This window comes from Triturus cristatus, chromosome 8 (genome assembly GCF_964204655.1).
Source record: "Triturus cristatus chromosome 8, aTriCri1.1, whole genome shotgun sequence".
NCBI classification, from domain to species: Eukaryota; Metazoa; Chordata; class Amphibia; order Caudata; family Salamandridae; genus Triturus; species Triturus cristatus.
The window spans coordinates 426322750-426340192 of NC_140591.1; positions in this window are offsets into that span (position 1 = coordinate 426322750).

Genomic DNA, 17443 nt, shown 5'->3' on the forward strand with positions numbered 1-17443 from the left:
AATTGTCCCTCCTCTCTCCCACCTTCACCAGTCACCCCGACTCTCACTCTCCGCCAGAACACTTCATCTCCGCCCTAGACCATTCAGGCACTCCTCGAGGCCCCTCTCCTCCGCAGGATCGCACCACTCAACCTACATCAGTTAATCAACACTCAGACCTGGTTGCGCATTTGCATGAGATATCTCTCCAACTGCACCTTCTCTCATATCAACTACGTGATCTGAAAGCCCAGTCAACTGAGCAACTACCACTGTTCAGTTCTCTCACTTCCTTAGGAAAGCTGCCCATAGTACCCGCTAGCACACTCCCTTGCCTAGTCCAGCACTTGTCCAGCACTCTTCGCACGCATCTCAAAAACCTTACCCCTTCCTAATGCCCCATCCCGCGCTAGAAGAATGAAGGCCGATCTTGCAACTAGTGCTATCGAGAATCTGCTCCTCTCTTACGCTATCACTCAAGACACTGTCAAGACTCCTCTGGATTCAAATTCAAGCCATTCACGCCAACCGGCATAGGGAACACTCACACAACCTCAGAGCTGTAAATAGTGACAACCTCGAGCTAGTGAATATCAGGCAGTTTCTTACCTCACACACGCCTTTACGGCTGAAATGTGTACTACTCAACTGCAGATCAGCCAGTAAACATGCCTCTGATATCTTTGACCTCATCCAAAACAAGGATCTAGATATCATCCTCACAGAAATCTGGCTAAATCCCGCCTCCATCCCCATCCTAGACATCCCAGGGCGGTGGACTAGCTTGTAGACCGGCACACACTCCTGGTTTTCCACACAGAAAAATCCACACCACCCTCAAGTGAATACCTTTGCCACAACATTTCAAGTAACCACTTACTGGTTTGCAAGCTTCATAAGTTCTACCACCCACCGGGAGACATTGAACAAATAATGGAAATCATCTCATGCAATGACGGCTCCTCAGTGTCACAAATCTTCCTTGGAGACATCAACCTTCACCGGTCTAACCTTAATGACCATGAGGTAACCTTACTAAAATCATTCCTATTGGATCACGAGATAACCCAATTCTGTGACAATCCAACTCACAACAAAGGAGAAAGTCCCAACCTCATCATACCAAAGGAAACACCGTCACTCTGGATGACATTACCCCATGTGATTGGTCCGACCATCACAAAATCTCCTTCCTTATTAACAGGGATGTGGCACTGAAGTGGCATCAACCGAAGAAAATTAAGGAATGGAAAAGGGACTTTTTTGTCTTCACAAGTCAACACGACAGATGTTATTGAACTCACTGAATTCTATAACTCTAGTATCTCTAATATCATGGATTCCATAGCTCCACTACAACAAAAAATGCCTCCTCCAAAATCTCCAATCCCTGGTTCAACAACAATCTAAACTCGGACCGCCGTAAGTTAAGGGCAGGGGAATAATCCTGGAGATCCAAACCCTCCTCAGATCATTTAAAAGTCCTCAGATCGGTGAGGAGTTCCTATAATAAAAACATTAAGAGTGCTAAGGCTGACTACTTCAGATCCCGACTTAACCAAGCTTCAAATTGCCCAAAGAAACTTTTTGAAATTGTTAAACAACAATCGGTGAAAGCCCCAACCACCCGTGCCCTGGAGACGCCTCACCTTCATGCGACAAACTGGCTGCTTTCTTTAAGGAGAAAACAAACCTCATCAGTTCTGACCTTGAAACGAATAAGGCCCTTATGTCAGCCGACGAGATGACGTCTCCTCTAGCTCTTTCTGAGAGGATCAAACCATTCAATCTTAGCAGCAAGAACAATGCCTCATGGGGTACTTTTACTTCCCTCAGCAAAAGGGACATCTACAAAACCCTGCGGAGTATCAACCCTTCTAATCACTTCAGTGATCCGCTGCCACCGAAGGTATTCAAAGAAATTAAGGATGCCTTCATCCCCCTGTGGATAAGGATTATCAAAGCTTCATTATCACAAGGCACGATACCCGAATACCTAACAGCAGCTCAGGTTACACCCATTCTAAAAACTCTAATGCAGAGAGAACTGATCTTAACAACTTCCGCCCTATCTCCAACATCTTCACTTTGGCTAAGCTTCTAGAAAAATGCGTGCAACCTCAACTCTGCGCTCACTTAAAGAGTTTCCAACTCCTGGATCAACATCAATCTGGTTTTCTGAGTGATCACAGCACAAAATTGGGGCTCAATCACATTATGGATGACATTCTAATAATGCTAGACCAAAACTAATCCTGCCTCTTAATCCTCCTAGACCTTTCTTCTGCATTTGACACTATTAATCATGACATCCTCTTATCCATTCTTGAGCACAGGATAGGCCTTTCTGGTCTGGTATTGCAATGGTTCTCATCCTTCATGCACAACAGATCCCAAACAGTCAAGGTGAATCATTCCTTATCTCAACTCTCTTTCCATGGGGGTCCCACAAGGGTCTGCCTTATATCCCATACTCTTTAACATATTCATGGAACCATTAGCAAATGCACTAAATTCCACAATAACTCTTTTTCACATGTATGCGAATGACATGCAACTTTACCTGAAAATCACCTCTTCTGAAGATTTCACTGTACTCAATTCCACCCTGACGAATACTCAAAACTGGCTAACGGAGAATCACCTCCTGCTCAACACCTCCAAAATGGAATTTCTTCTCATATCTCCGCCTAATCACACCCCAATATAGACCACTAGATGAAACCACTCACAGCCTTCAACTGCTCTCTTCACATTATTGACTCAGCCAAATCTCTCGGAATCACCCTGGACATGCACTTGAACATGAAGAATCATATTAGTAAGGCTTGCATGAGTGCTAACCACCAGATGTGGACACTCAAGAATCTCAAACCATTCCTCCCACAAGTTGACTTCAAGCAGGTGGTTCAAGTGCTTGTTTTGCCGAGGCTAGACTATGGCAGTGCTACACTCTGTGGCCTCCCCAAATATACCTTGGCCCCACTAAGGGCTTCCCTAAATGCTGCAGCTAGATTGATTACGTGTACAAAGAGAAATGCTCACATTTCCCCATCCCTTAAATCCCTAAATTGGTTGCCACTTGAAGCAAGAATACAACTTAAGATCGCCTGCATGACTCACAAAGCCATCCATTTCAATACCCCCGTTACTTGGCACAAAAGCTAGAAAGATCAGGAAGGGGTAGATCATCAAGAAGTGCAAACTCTCTCCTCTTGAAACCACAGATTTTCGGCAAAAAGAGAATGAGGTACAGAGCTTTCTCAGGATTGGCCCCGAAAATCTGGAACTCTCTCTCACCATATTCCTGAAAGCATGTATGCATGTGTCTGCACCTTTTCCTAGTGGATCATATATAAAAGAAACACAAAAATAGACATATACCTGCGTTTTATATGTAAAGCATCTTCAAATGCATGACACGTATAAAAATACATGTGCAAGTAGAGACATACCTCAATCAGAAGACCATGCAGACCTTAAAGCTTCACAGAATCCACTTCCCATTTCAAGCAGACATTGAAAATGATGCAGCATATTTCAAGTGTACCACTCCAGAGACTTATACAAAGTACCCTAATCACTAATCCCTCATGTTAACATGTCTTAAACCTCACTTTTGTCCTGCAGCTTCACCATTCTAGTACTACTCACAGTGTTGGGCCTCGCCAAATACAAAGCAGCAACCCTTCACATGTCTCTGTTGTAAGTCAAACCATATTCCTGAAACCATGCATGTGTCTGTACCTTTTGCTAGTGCCATCATAAATAAAAGAAACATACAAATAGACATACACCTGTCTTTTATACAACTAGCATCTTCAAATGCATTAGACATATGAGAATACATGTGCAAGTAGATACATACCTCAGTCACAAGACAATGTAGACCTTAAAACTTTACAGAATACTCTTCCCATTTCAAGCAGACACTGTACATTATGCGGCATATTTCAAGTGTACCTTTCCACAGACTCATACAAAGTACCTAATTACTAATACCTCTGCCAATGTGTCTTAAACCTCATTTGTGTGCTTCAGCTTTACTATTCTGCGACTACTCAAGGTGTTGGGCATAGCCAAATATGAAGCAGTAACCCTTTGCATGTCTCTGTTGTATGTCTCACCATATTCCTGAAAGCATGCACGCATGTGTCCGCACCATTTCCTAGTACTATCATGCATAAAAGAAACATACAAATAGATGGATACCTGTGTACTATGTGTCAAGCATCTTCAGATGCATAACACATATGAGATTACATATCGAAATAGAGACATGCTTCAGTCACAAGACAATACAGACCTTAAAACTTGACAGACTGCACTTCCCATTTCAAAGAGACACCTAAAATTATACGGCTTACTTCAACTATACCTTGCCATAGACTCATGCAAACTACCATAGTCACTAATTCATCTACAAATGTAGACATATTAGTATGCACAAACTATTTTAATCATCATTTCACTACAATAAAACAAACTACAATACACATCTGTACATTTCATAACATATTTCAAACATCACAGTTCTCAAATAATTTCAAAAGTTTGAAAATAAACCTTTTCAAATCTAAAAATTTCACTACAAAGAGTAAAGCACTACTACATAATACATAATACACCTCACAATTGTCTAACTCATCTTTCAAATAGTATTGCAGAATATGAAATATCAAAAACTCATAAAAGATTTTATTTTGCACACAATAAATGTAATGCGCCACTCTCAACAATGTAAAACCAGTAATGGCAAACTTTCCCTCTCTTTCTGCACACAAATACATGTAAATAACAAATCACATTGCTTCCTACATTATTTCAAATTGTGAAACACATTTCTATTGGTTAGACATATTACACCTTTCCAACTGTCTTCTAAAAGTGCCCAAACTAGTTCTTTAATTTTCTGGAGTCGCGACTCAACCGCAGTGCCGCAGTGTAGCATCGCAATGGAGCAGCGAACCATGAAGGGAGTTCAAAAGCCTATTTCCAATAATAATAGTATTAATTTTCAATAACACACTACTTCTAAACATACTACTGTTTTGGGGAAACTTAATTTAGTAGCATATCACTTTTATATAAATTATCATTTCACATTTTGAATTCACAGTTAAATTTCAACCCTTCCCCCATTCTGCTTAATCCCAGTTTCCATAGTAACAGTCTCTGCAACATTCAACTGCACTGGCAGGTCACAAGTTCACCATATTTTCAAGTTCAGCACAGTAGCTTACAAATGCAAATAGCAGGTGTGGTTTACTTCTGCAAAATATTACCTTATCGTATCTACTGTACCTTTCAAATGTTTTTTACTTACCAATAAGAAAATGCTTCTTCGGGAAAGTAACATGCATCCTATTTTTAAGTGCACAATGTTAATGAATAGCCAATCACTTATCGGCTTTTTCAAAAAACAGCATCCTCTTCTCCATTTTAGATACCTCTCATTCTACCTACTGACTACCTGAGCTACAGACATCTTTTCATTCCTTACAGACGTCGCTTCAAGATGCATACAGTATGGATTTTAGGGTACAGCTATGTTTTCTGGTGCAAAAAGTATGCTGAACACGGAGGTATTGACAAAGACCTAGGTTTGCAAAAAGTGGGTATTAAATGGATTGCACAGAGAGGATTAAAGTGGCACCAATTGATGCCTTTGGTTAAAACCTTTTTGCATTTTCAACCCCCTGACCTCCTGGTTGTGCACTGTAATCGCAATGACCCAGGCACATTGACTGGAGTAGGACTGGAAATGCACATGAAGGATACCTTTGCACAATTGATGTTGCTTTTGCCTCAAACTGTCTTTGTATTTTTTAATATATGCCAAAGACAGAAATGGAAGTGGTCAAATCAATTCTATCCACAGATTGAGAAAGCTAGAAAGAATGTCAATAAAGCTGTTTCTGCTTACCTCAGAGATCATACAATAGGTACCATCTATTACAACAATCTTTGTTTTGATATGGATGACATCTACAGAAGTGATGGAGTTCACTTCAAAGATCAAGGGAACAGAGTCTTTCTCAACAACCATAAGCTGTGTATCCGCACTTACATGTAGCTCCAACAAACTCATAATGAAAACAAGGGCTCTTTTTAGAGACACCCAATAATCCAACAGTGAAGTTTATTTATTTTTTAATATACATACTCTTTTTAAATATTTTCCTGGTTCGCGAACCTGTCGCAAATCCACAAAACAAAAGCAAGAATTCAATGTCTTACAACACAATATGCTTTTCAACTTTATTATTTGTTTTATTTTTTATATTATTACTTACTCTATCGAATTTAATGTAATTATTAACTTAAATCTGACTCACTCTATCAAAAAAGTTCAGAAATGCAACACTGCTTACTGAATTATATGCTCTTAAATTATGCATTTAAAGGGGATCCGCGAATCCACCGCAACGTTACACTGGGGGGCCACACTGAGAACCACGATGGGGTCGTGACTCCTATCATGAGAGAAAAAAAATAATTAATGCCCCCCAGTTCCATTACCCAATGTCAACCCCGGGCCACCCCATTGCCCTGGGCCTGGCCATTTTTATATTTTTTTTAAAAAGGGAGTGGGCCTGATTGCCCCCCCTCTCCCAGGCCATTTTTGCCCCAGGGACCCCATCCCTGGGGTTATTTATTTATTTTAAATGGGAGGGGGGCCGAATACCCCCCTTCCCAAGCCGATTTTGGCCCAGGGGACCCCATCTCATGGGGCCCGGCAAAAACGTTATTTATGAAAGGGGGTCCGTGTGGCCCCCCCTCCTCAGGCTATTTTTGGCCCCGTGCACCCCTTCCCCGGGACATGGACTCACTGTTGGGGACCGCAGGGGGTGCCTCAAAGCCCCCAGCTCCCTTTGTCCAAAAGCAATTCTGCTTCACTTCATGGAAGCAAGATAAGTTTTCCGGCTCTCACTTTCATGAAGCGAAGCAGACATTTTCTATGGCAGGGCCTGAGCAGTGCTCCTGCCCTGTCACAGCAAACTGCAATGTCCTGGGGGTGGGCACCCCTGACCATTGCTGGAGCTGGCCCTGGGGGGTGTCGGTCTCCAGGGCCATGGAGGGCTCCACGAGGAGGGCTGTGCGGCCCCCATCCAACATATGTTTAAGGTCCCGGGGAGCTGGCAGTCCCCAGGGCAGTGTGGGGGGCTGGAGCCCCCCACACCTTTTTATTTTAAAAGCCCTGGGGTAGTGGTGGTCCCCGGGACTGCGGGGGGCATGAGTCCCCCCACATTTAAATATGAAAGCCCCGGGGAGGTGGTAGTCCCCGGGGCAGCATGGGGGAGTAGGAGCACCACCACGCATTGTTTTTTAAAACAAAGACCCGGGGAGGTGGTGCTTCCCAGGGACGAAAATATTTTTTTTAATGCTTCTTTTGGCCCTCGGGGTCCCTGTGGGACCCCCTGAGCTGGCCTAGGGGGTCAGGGTGTTCCTACCCTGCCCCCTTTTTCTTATTTTTTATAATTTTTTCACCTTTGTGGGGAGAGCCTCCTTCGTGCAGATTAACTTCCTATGTTCCATTTCCCAGTGATCTCAATCAAATAGGAACATCCTTTGTTCTGCAAAACAAGATAACAACTTTTTATTCCATGACCTAACCAATCACTTCATACAACTTAAAGAAAAACTAACCAAAAAGGTGAATTGAGGGGGAGAGGGAAGCGAAAGATTATTCATATTCTTATTGGTGCTAAATACTTAACAACAGTCAGTCTGGGACTGTGTGGGTTACGGGAAATATCCAATCCTATCTATAAATGTGCATACAATTTTTCATCATTATTCATTCCCTGTGGGATCAAACAACCAGCTTGCATAATAAATCAAGGACTCAAGTCTGCGTAAGGCAGAGGTCCTATTTCCTCCACTCGGATGTCTAGGAACAGTATCAATGCCAAAGTATTTTGTTCTGGGCCAAATACATGGTACTCTCGGAAACGCCTTGCTGTACTGTAGCTCATGTCCCTAGTCGTAATAGCGCACCAATGTTCAAGTATACGCTTTTGGACTGGAAAGGTGGTGGAGCCTATGTAACACTTGCCACAAGGGCAAGTAATGACATACACTACAAAATCAGTCTTACATGTTATCAGTTTCGGGATACACCATTTCTTTCTAATCCTTTCAAGGCTGACCTCTTGTACGTTATCACTGTTTCTGCATGCTCATATTGCCCACATCGTTTGAAACCTTTGCTCTGACTCAACCAATTAGAGCTCCTCTATGTTAGGTGACTGTGAACAAGCATGTCTTTGAATGCGAGGTTACGTTGAAAGATAATGCTTGGAGTATTTCCTATTCTATCCCTAAGTATATTATCTTGAGAGAGAATTGCCCACCTACCCTTAAGTATCTTCCTAAAGTGTACCACTTGGCTGCTAAATTTGGTGATGAAACTAATAGGTTCATTGTTAGTTTTGGTGTTATGTTCAGATCACTGGTGTAAGATCTCTTTCCTGGTTATAGAGTCGCCTTTCTCAATGGCTAGCAAAAGGGCTTTCTGAGTATACTTCCTGGCTATAAGTGTTTGAGTCATTTCTCATTTGGTCTAAGTGTAGCTGGAATGTGAGCTACAGTTCCGCTTTGCGAAAGCTCGGAGGATGGCAACTATCCACATGTAGAATGGAGTTCCCAGCTGTGCTTTTCCTAAACAATCAAAAATAAGATAGAGGGGGGACTAGGAGTGGGTTAGGAAGAAGTTAGGTCCAGTACCAATACTCCCAAGAAATATTGTTATATCACACTGTGGTAACTGTTCCTTAAGGAAAAGGGGAGGGTCAGAGACCGACTAGGTCACTGAGATAGAGAGAGAAGGTAGAGTCTCTGGAGGTTGTGTGTTCTACCCTGGGGAATCTCTCCTATTGGATATTAGTGCCCTCACACACCCTTGCGAGTGTCATGCTTCATCATTGGGCGTTGATCCTCATGGGGGTGGCGCTGCAGTCCCCCACGGGCCCCGCAAGAGGGCTCTTTTTCTGAGATCTTTTTGTTTGAGCGCCGCAGTTGTGCATGTGGGTGTGAGGGCCTGGGGAAGGGAAGGGTGATGGTGGTGCATGTGATGGTGTCTTAAAATAACCCTTCGGAACCGTGGGGATAACTTTATTCGTCGGTCCGGTGGTAGAGTTAAAAGTAACAGAACAGGGCCATAAGGAGTCCTCTATTAATGGATGGCATAGAGGACGGAGTATTACTCCGCTGCTCCTAGTGCCCGTGGGTGAAAGAAAGTGCACTGGTCAACATGTTTTGCGTCGTCGTCGGGTCCCTAATGGATCCCCTCGCGCTTCGTCAGGACCAAGAAAGTGAAATGTTGTAAATAGTGTAAGGAAGAGAGTGAGACACTCTTAGTTACTAAAGTACCTCTTAGTCAGGTTTTGTAATGCGAATTACGCAACGGGGGACATAAAATGGTATGTCCCAGCCTCGTACCTGTGGGGAAAAGAGGGAGAAAAGAGGGGAGGAAAACACACAAAAAAGAGACTATAAAAATTATCGTAGTTCACGCTATACCTAAAGTAGAACAAACACAGGAGTAATACCCGTAAACCCAACTGAGATTTGGGTAAATACTGTATGATAGCAACAATATCTCAGCAGGAATATATTGGAATTATTTAGGTTGGTATGTACAAGACATTACAAAAAGCAAAAAAGAGAGGAGGCTCAAAGATGTTTTGCAAAGCGCCAATCGGCGTCATATATTCAGAAGATCAAGGAATATTTACACAATAATAATAAGAGCACAGCAGAGTAAAAATACTCAGGCAACCATAGTGTAGAGAGTGTACAAAAGTGCTCGTGCTTGTGAAACAACGGCGCAAGTGACAACGTGAATAAACCACAGCAGGCGGCGCAAAAGGAAGTACAATATATACAGCTAAAAGGTTCACATAACAATTTACTCAAAGGTATAATTGGTATTTTTCATTATTTCAGTGAACCAGTTCGGCATGCGCCAAGGATGTTTGGGCTGGTGGGTAAAGGTCGACGGCGTTTCGATCCTGTCAATTTAGGATCATCTTCAGGACCTGGGTTGCCTATTTCAGAGGTGCTCTGTGGAAAATAAATTGCGTATCAGAGCGGCTATCAGGAAAAGGGGAGAAAAACAAGGGGGGGGGAAAGGGGGGAGGGGGGGGAAAGGGAAGGAAGGAAAGAGGGGGGAGGGAAAGGGGGGGGAAAGGGAAGGAGGGGGGTCACGGTAGGTGTAAAGGCATACCTGGCGCAAGAGTGGTGAGCGCAACCGTGAGAAGGGGGTGTTGTTATGCTGCGAGCAATTCAGCAGTGAAGGCAGGTAATGCAGAGTGGCTTGGCCTCGAAGTCTGTAGAAGACCAGAGAAATGGGGTCAGGGTAATTGTGAAGGGAACCAAGGGAGAAGGGGAGAAAAGAAGCTGGAAACTCACCAGGGGGAAGAGGGTAAGCGGGCCGGGCAACGAATGCAGGGGTTCGGGACACCACCTAAGGAGGAATCAACGGCAGTAAGTAACTAGCGTGAAAAGCACGGGATCGGGAAGGGAGCGCAAACGGGGGCGGGGAGGCTTACCAGAAGTGGTGTGAGCAGGAGTCGCGGTGGCGTCTGATTGGAGCAGTGGGTATGCGATGAATCCGGAGAAGGAAAAAAAAAAAATTCAAAAGGGAACGGGGGAGCCACGGACGTGTGCTCACCGAGGAGACGATCAGTGTCTGCAGTGCAACCCGTGAAGGCTCCTATAAGAGGGAGGGGTAGGCGGAAACGGTGAGGTCGTCCATTGGATGTGAGGAGCGGAGGGAGGAGGAACAGGTGACTATGGGTGTGTCGAGGGTGAGGTTGCTAAGGACGCGCGGGGCAGAAGGAAATGGAAAAGTTGAACAGCGTGAGTCGGCAGAAGTGGAAACTAAGGGGGTGTGTCAGCGGAACGGTTACTAAGGACGCTAAGTGGGGAGGAAAAGGAATGCGAACGGGTGGGATGGGGCGGACAGGGAGGGAGGGGCCTGGGAGACGGAGGAACACCAAGGGTTGGTGGAATTGGCCAAAGAAGATAGGGTGGGAAAATGTATTGGAAAAGAAGGGAAAGAGGGCACGAGAGTGGAAGGGAGGGAAGCCACGGATGGAGAGCGGGAGATAGCGGTAAGGGGATCAATGCAAGTAGCTGGTCAGATAAGAGTCGACAACAACCAATTTATAAATAGATGCAGGCTGGATTAAGCACGGGGATAAGGATGGAGATCACAATCCGTCTGGAAGGAAAACAATTTGGATGAAACATGAATGTATGAACGGCAAGAAAAAAAACTTTGATAAGGGACAATTTCAACATTGCGAACAATTAAATAACCGAAGGCGGTTTGTTTTGGAAGGAATGTGAACTTGGCATTGGGGAAAAAGGAAAGAAGGGGAGACATGATATAAGGATATTACAACCAATATGGTCAAAAACAACAAACAGGTTTATACATTGGAATGAATAACAATTGGCATTCGGGACAAGTGTCTAGTGTATAATCAAGGGGTTATACATAGGGATGAATAATAATTGACATTAAAGAGAAGTGAACATCATAGTTAATCAGGCCGGACAACACAAGGAGGTGAGGCAAGGGTCTGGGGTGGCCAATTAAGGGCACTGGATCAGGTGGTGTAGTGGATGGTACTGTTCCACTCATCGATTGTGTTCAGGCCCTGGTTTACTGAGTTGCAGCGAGTTATCCATTTGCATTCACTTTTATTGAGGAGGGCTTGGAGATTGCCCCCTCTGGGAGGCAGGCGGGGCTGGTCAATGACTTGCCATTTCATGTCCAGAGCTTTGTGATTTCGTTCCAAGTAGTGTAAGACCAGTGGTGCAGTAATGGTTTTACAATTTATACGGCTCTTATGTTGGATGATTCTTTGTTTAATCATCTGTGTTGTTTGTCCAATGTAGATGAGATGGCAAGGGCACTGGATGGCCTAAATCACATTCTGTGAGCGACAGTTGGTGAATGTTTTCAGAGCATGCGATTGATTGTTGAATTTAAAATCCTTGGTGTTGGTTGTAAGATCACAAACACTACATGATTGCCATCTCATCTACATTGGACAGGTTTACATTTACTATTATTTAGCGTCCTTTTTTACTTTAGGGACGCGCTCACAAACCTTCCTGCAATTGAGCTGTGGTTTTCGTGTGGAATCCTTCTCCATAAGGCTGCGGGCTGACATGCCTTGTTTTCTACTGCCCGGAGGGACCCTTGCTGTGCCTGTCATATCGCTGTACCCTGGTGGGACTTGGAGTCCCAGGGTGCATCTCACTTCCCTAATAGTCATCAGCTGTATGGGGGAGGCGTGACCATCACGCTATAAAGCACTGCCTCTACCCACGTGGCATGGGACGTGCCCAGGTAAAGCCCGGGCCAAGGGCGGGCCTGTCTGAGCCTGTCAGAGACATTTGCCATCCCCCTAAGAATATTGGTTTCGGGACTGATAAACGTATACTCCTTGGTATTGTTGCTTACATATTATTGTTAACCTTGAGAAAGCGAAATCATAGCAAAGGTCAGAATGTCGTTGGGACTCTAGACACTTTTCTCCAGATGGCCGAATCATGCCTCATAAATGAAATAAAACTTACGGAACGAAGGTTGTCCCTAGAACCTATACCTTCTCAGAGTAGACTTTCCATGACGCCCGCTCTTACGGAATTAGATGCGGTGATTAACAACTAGCTATCCCCTCCATTGGCCAGTACCTCAGCACAAGCTGTAATAGAGCACGCAATAGATATTGTTTCCTCTTCTTCCTCTGATCCTGAACTTAGTCCTGTGAGGTCTATTGTTACTACTAGAGGGCAAAAGGCTACAAGTAGGCCTGATTATAGTACGGAACCTCCTCCGAAAAAAAGGAAAGGTAAAACAACACAAAAACAGAATAAAGCTGTCCAAAGACTATGTGGTAAGAAGGCGAAAATCGCTACTAGTACAGGTGAACTTAATGAGGGACTAACGAACACCGCAAAACAGAATGAGACTGATAAGCTGGTGGATAATATTCAAGATGGGAATTTTTGGGGTAGACTCGAGACAATGATGTTAACCCTCTTGGAACCCATTTTGTTAAAGGTAACTAACGTAGAAGCTAGGCTAGCCAAGGTGGAGGAGTTGATCAGTAGTAAACATCTAGCTATACTGACAGATAGTACTAACCCATATGAATGAATATCATCTAGTAGGGGGGCACCTATGGGAGCTGGAACATCTTCCAGCTCCAATGTTATTAACCAAATACAACACAGGATAAACAACAACGTCACTACCACACCTAATATAGTTAATGCACCTTTCTGTACTGGGCATTACCCCCCCAAGGATGTCCCCATTATAGCAGCTCCTAAAAACGTTGCGTGTACAGAAAGAGGAGCACAGATCGCTAGGGCTAATGGTGGAAATAGAGAAGTAGAGAGAGGCACAAATCCACAGGAACAACAAGTCAATCCCTATAGTCCTTCACAAAACTTAAACTTGCCCCCAGAAGCAACGCCGTACACGGTAGTTTTGGCAAATGTCCCTCCCTTACCTCACAATGTTTTTGAACACTGGTCAACCTTAAGGAACAGGTCCCTTCACTTGTTAACCACGAGGACTGGTTTAAAAAAAAAACTCTTTTCAGACTTTAAAATGGTATGAAGGATCGGGTGGATTGGTCCTTCTGCCAAATCACTATGCGGAGACTGTGTCGTATTAACCTTTAAGTCACCTTTTTTGGTACACACAATCCTTGAGAGGGGTAATAATGGGCCAGTTATCTCCAATGATATAAACAATCTACTATTGGGATACTTTTACCGACCACCTAATTTTTCAAAACGCCAAGGTTTCGTGTTTTGAAGGAGACAAACACACAAGAATCGTTTTGACGCCTTGAATTCTTTGGAGGACATTGATTGACTGGATTTTGGGACATTCACCTATCAAAACCGTGCATGATTATGGGGGCAATCCTGGGCTGATTTTGATGGGTAGTGATGACGTTGTCCTTGAACATTATGCTGGAAGTGATGGAGACGAGGTTCGAGGGCTCATAGACTTGGAGATGGAGGTCCAGGCTGACCCCCAGGGTATCCCAAGTCTTTCTCCTCCACTCAGACATATAAATGTGGATTTACCGGGGATAGTAACCCATCCTCAAAACTGTTCTGTTGATGTTAAATCCCCTCTTTGTAATATTGTTTCATGGAACATTGCTGGGACCCGCTCTAAGCTAAATATCCAACTGTGTTGGGAATTTATTTTACAATTTGAGGTCCTTTGTTTTCAGGAGACTTGGTCTAAGGAAGCGATTCATCTGAATGGGTATAGGACTTATCACACTCCAGCAGTTGAGGGTTGGAGTGGCAGGGCTAAGGGTGGTTTTTGCATGTATATATCGAGTAGCATGAACACAACGAAGATATTGATGCTCGCCAGTGATGACTATTATCGACTAGTTAGAGTGGATCTAAATACAACCTGTTCTATAGTTTTGGTCAATTTTTACAACAACACTCCCCCTGGAAAAGTGGGAACTGTTGTAAGAAGTATGTCACAATTTTTGAAACTAGCAGTTAAAAGTAAGATAAAGGATATAATGTTAATACTGGCCGGGGATTTTAATTGTATGTTATGTGAGAATGCTGAGGACAATTTATGCGGAGCTCTAAGAGAAGAAGGAGCATGCTAATCTCATTTTAGGCACACTGCCCTGGGGGAGCAGTTAAATAAACCTATTTTTAGTTTTGATCTGGGCTTTGTAAACAAATTATGCCTAACATCTGCCCCTTTGCCTTGCACTTTTAATGGTAGGGGACTTTGACTATGTCTTAATATCAAGTAATTGCACGCATAGTCTGCACTCTTTCTATGACTCACAGAATTCACTTAGCGATCACTTTCCTCTTTGTCTGGCTATCACATTACCCTCCAGCAAAATTCCTTGACCCAATAGCAATATTGATCAGTTGCTAGAAAATATAGCCTTTGGGAGTATTAATGGGTATACTCTTCGTTGGGCTATGGTAGATCAGGTAGCACTGATCAAAACAGGGGTGGGTAAATGTAAACTAGAAATAGAGACATGCCTGAGTGAAAAAGTTGCCCCCGATAAAATCTTAGCTTCCTTTCTGGTAATAACTAAAGTAATAAGAGAGCCCCTTATCTGGAGTAAAAAGAGTAACGGGTTCCAGAATGGGTGGTTTGATCAGAGGTGTACTCAAGCATATTCCTAGCTAAAGAAAGAGCTGTATAAAACCCCGAGAAACATGCTTGATACAAGATTGGCTAGAGGGGTATATAAACAAGCACTAAGGGACAGGAAAGCTTTACTGAAGAAGGAGGCATGGGAGGCACTATATTTGGCTTCAGTAGCCAAAGATAGCGCGGCATTTTGGAAGGCAATCAGAGCACCATTTTTATCTAGAGAGGCTGGCCCATCAATCGAGATAGCCATAACTGAGGAACAGTGAATTAAGCACTTTGCTCAAGTATATAATGGCGTGGAAAATTCTGATATGATGGATAACCAAGCCCAGGAGGCACATGGCTCAAATTATCTTTCTAATTTTAAGGAATTAATGTTCACATTAGAGGAAGCGGAGCGGACTCTTTACGCAAGTCAGGGTGGCAAGGCCCATGGACCTGATGGGGTCCCGTTAGATATGTTTATATCAAATTATTCTTTGTGGGGGCCCCTAGTGGCACAGGTGCTTAACGCCAGCTGTACTACTGATTTTTTACCTACTTGGGTAGAATCTACCATCGTGCCCATTTTTAAAAAGGGGGATAGACATGACCCGGAATGCTATAGACCAATTTCCCCGTTGGATGCCGTAACCAAGGTAGTAGGCAGAATTGTATTGGAACGCCTTCAGGACTGGGTTGATGAGAATTCTGTCCTGTCTGACCTACAATATGGCTTCAGGGCTGGTCTGGGGACTGTAGAGCAGGGTCTAAATCTGTCCCTCCTGGTGGGGAAATACACAAGGGCTAAGAAAGGGAACTTATTTTTTGCATTTTTGGATCTCACAGCCGTTTTTGACTGTGTGATCCACATTAAACTTTGGTCAATACTAGAAGTTATGGGGGTGGACGTAAATATTATTTATTTTCTTAAACGTTTTTATAGCGTTGCCAAGGCACGTGTGCACTGTGGTCTGAAGGGTGAGTGTTCGGTGGCCTTTCCAATTAGGAGCGGAGTTAGGCAGGGTTGTGTCCTGGCCCCGTTCCTTTTTAATTTGTATATAAATGGACTGGGAGAGGCCCTCTTTAAAGACAATCAAGATTTAGCCCAGGTTGGTGGTCGCCCAATTCCAGCTCTCTTGTATGCAGATGACGCGGTGTTGATGTCTCGCACACAAGTATGCCTTCAACGTGCTTTGGAAAGTTTCTCCCTTTTTAAGAAAGATCTAGGTTTAAGGGTAAACTCTTCCAAAACCTTTATTATGCGCTGTGGTATTGACATTAAGAAACACAAGGCTATGTTTGTCGTGGGACAAAAGATTGGGGCCGCAAATTTTTTTGCCCATAATGACATCTGGGCACAAACAGTGGTCGCAAAAAACTGGCACTTTTATGCTCTACATCCGCTCTAACTGCTTTTGCCAGAAAATTAGGCAAAAGACCCCCTGAGGAGCTTATTAAAATCTATAAGGTGAAGTGTGTCTCAGCGGCAATATACGAGAGTGGGGTTTGTTGATGTGCTCCCAATTGAGAGGGTAGAAAACTCCTTCCTAAGATACATTTTATCTTGACCGAGTAGTACCTCAGCATCTGTCATGCAGAGCTAGGACTCTCTTTTATCTCTGATCTAATTAGGTTTGAGCCTGTGCTATTATGGCACAGGCTCTGGACTAAAGAAGAGGTCAAATTGAACAGAGATATCCTTACAGACATCTTGAAATTGGAAGGTGTAATGAGGATACCTTGGCTAAGGTATGTTCATAATTTTCTGAAAGATCTTGGCCATTTAGAGTATTTTATTAATCCTACTACTATCAGGCCAATAACAAGGAAGGAATTAAGAAAAGAGGGGATTCGGCTCCTGGACACCAATAGAATGACATCTGAGATTTTAAAACCCACAGTCCTGCACAATCAGATGGTTTTAACTATTTTTAACATTCAACCCTATTTAACTTGTGTACCTGGTGCTTATGATAGGTTTTTATTAACTCATTTTAGGCTCGGGATCTGTCACAGATTAGTTACTTTTCCCACAATTAATGACTGGTCTCAAGACCTCCAGCTATGCCCCTGTGATAATACTTTCCTACATACATGTTATTCTCTTTTGTAGGTTTTACTCTCCTGCAAGGAGCCTGTTCTTAGTTCCTATCCTAAAACAGTTTGGGCTTCGTCAATGCCGTCCTGCTTTTTTGGCATTACACTATCTAGATAATGACCATAGTGTTTTTAGGATAATAATCTTCTTTAAAAAAGTTTTAAGTCAAAGGAAACACATGCTCA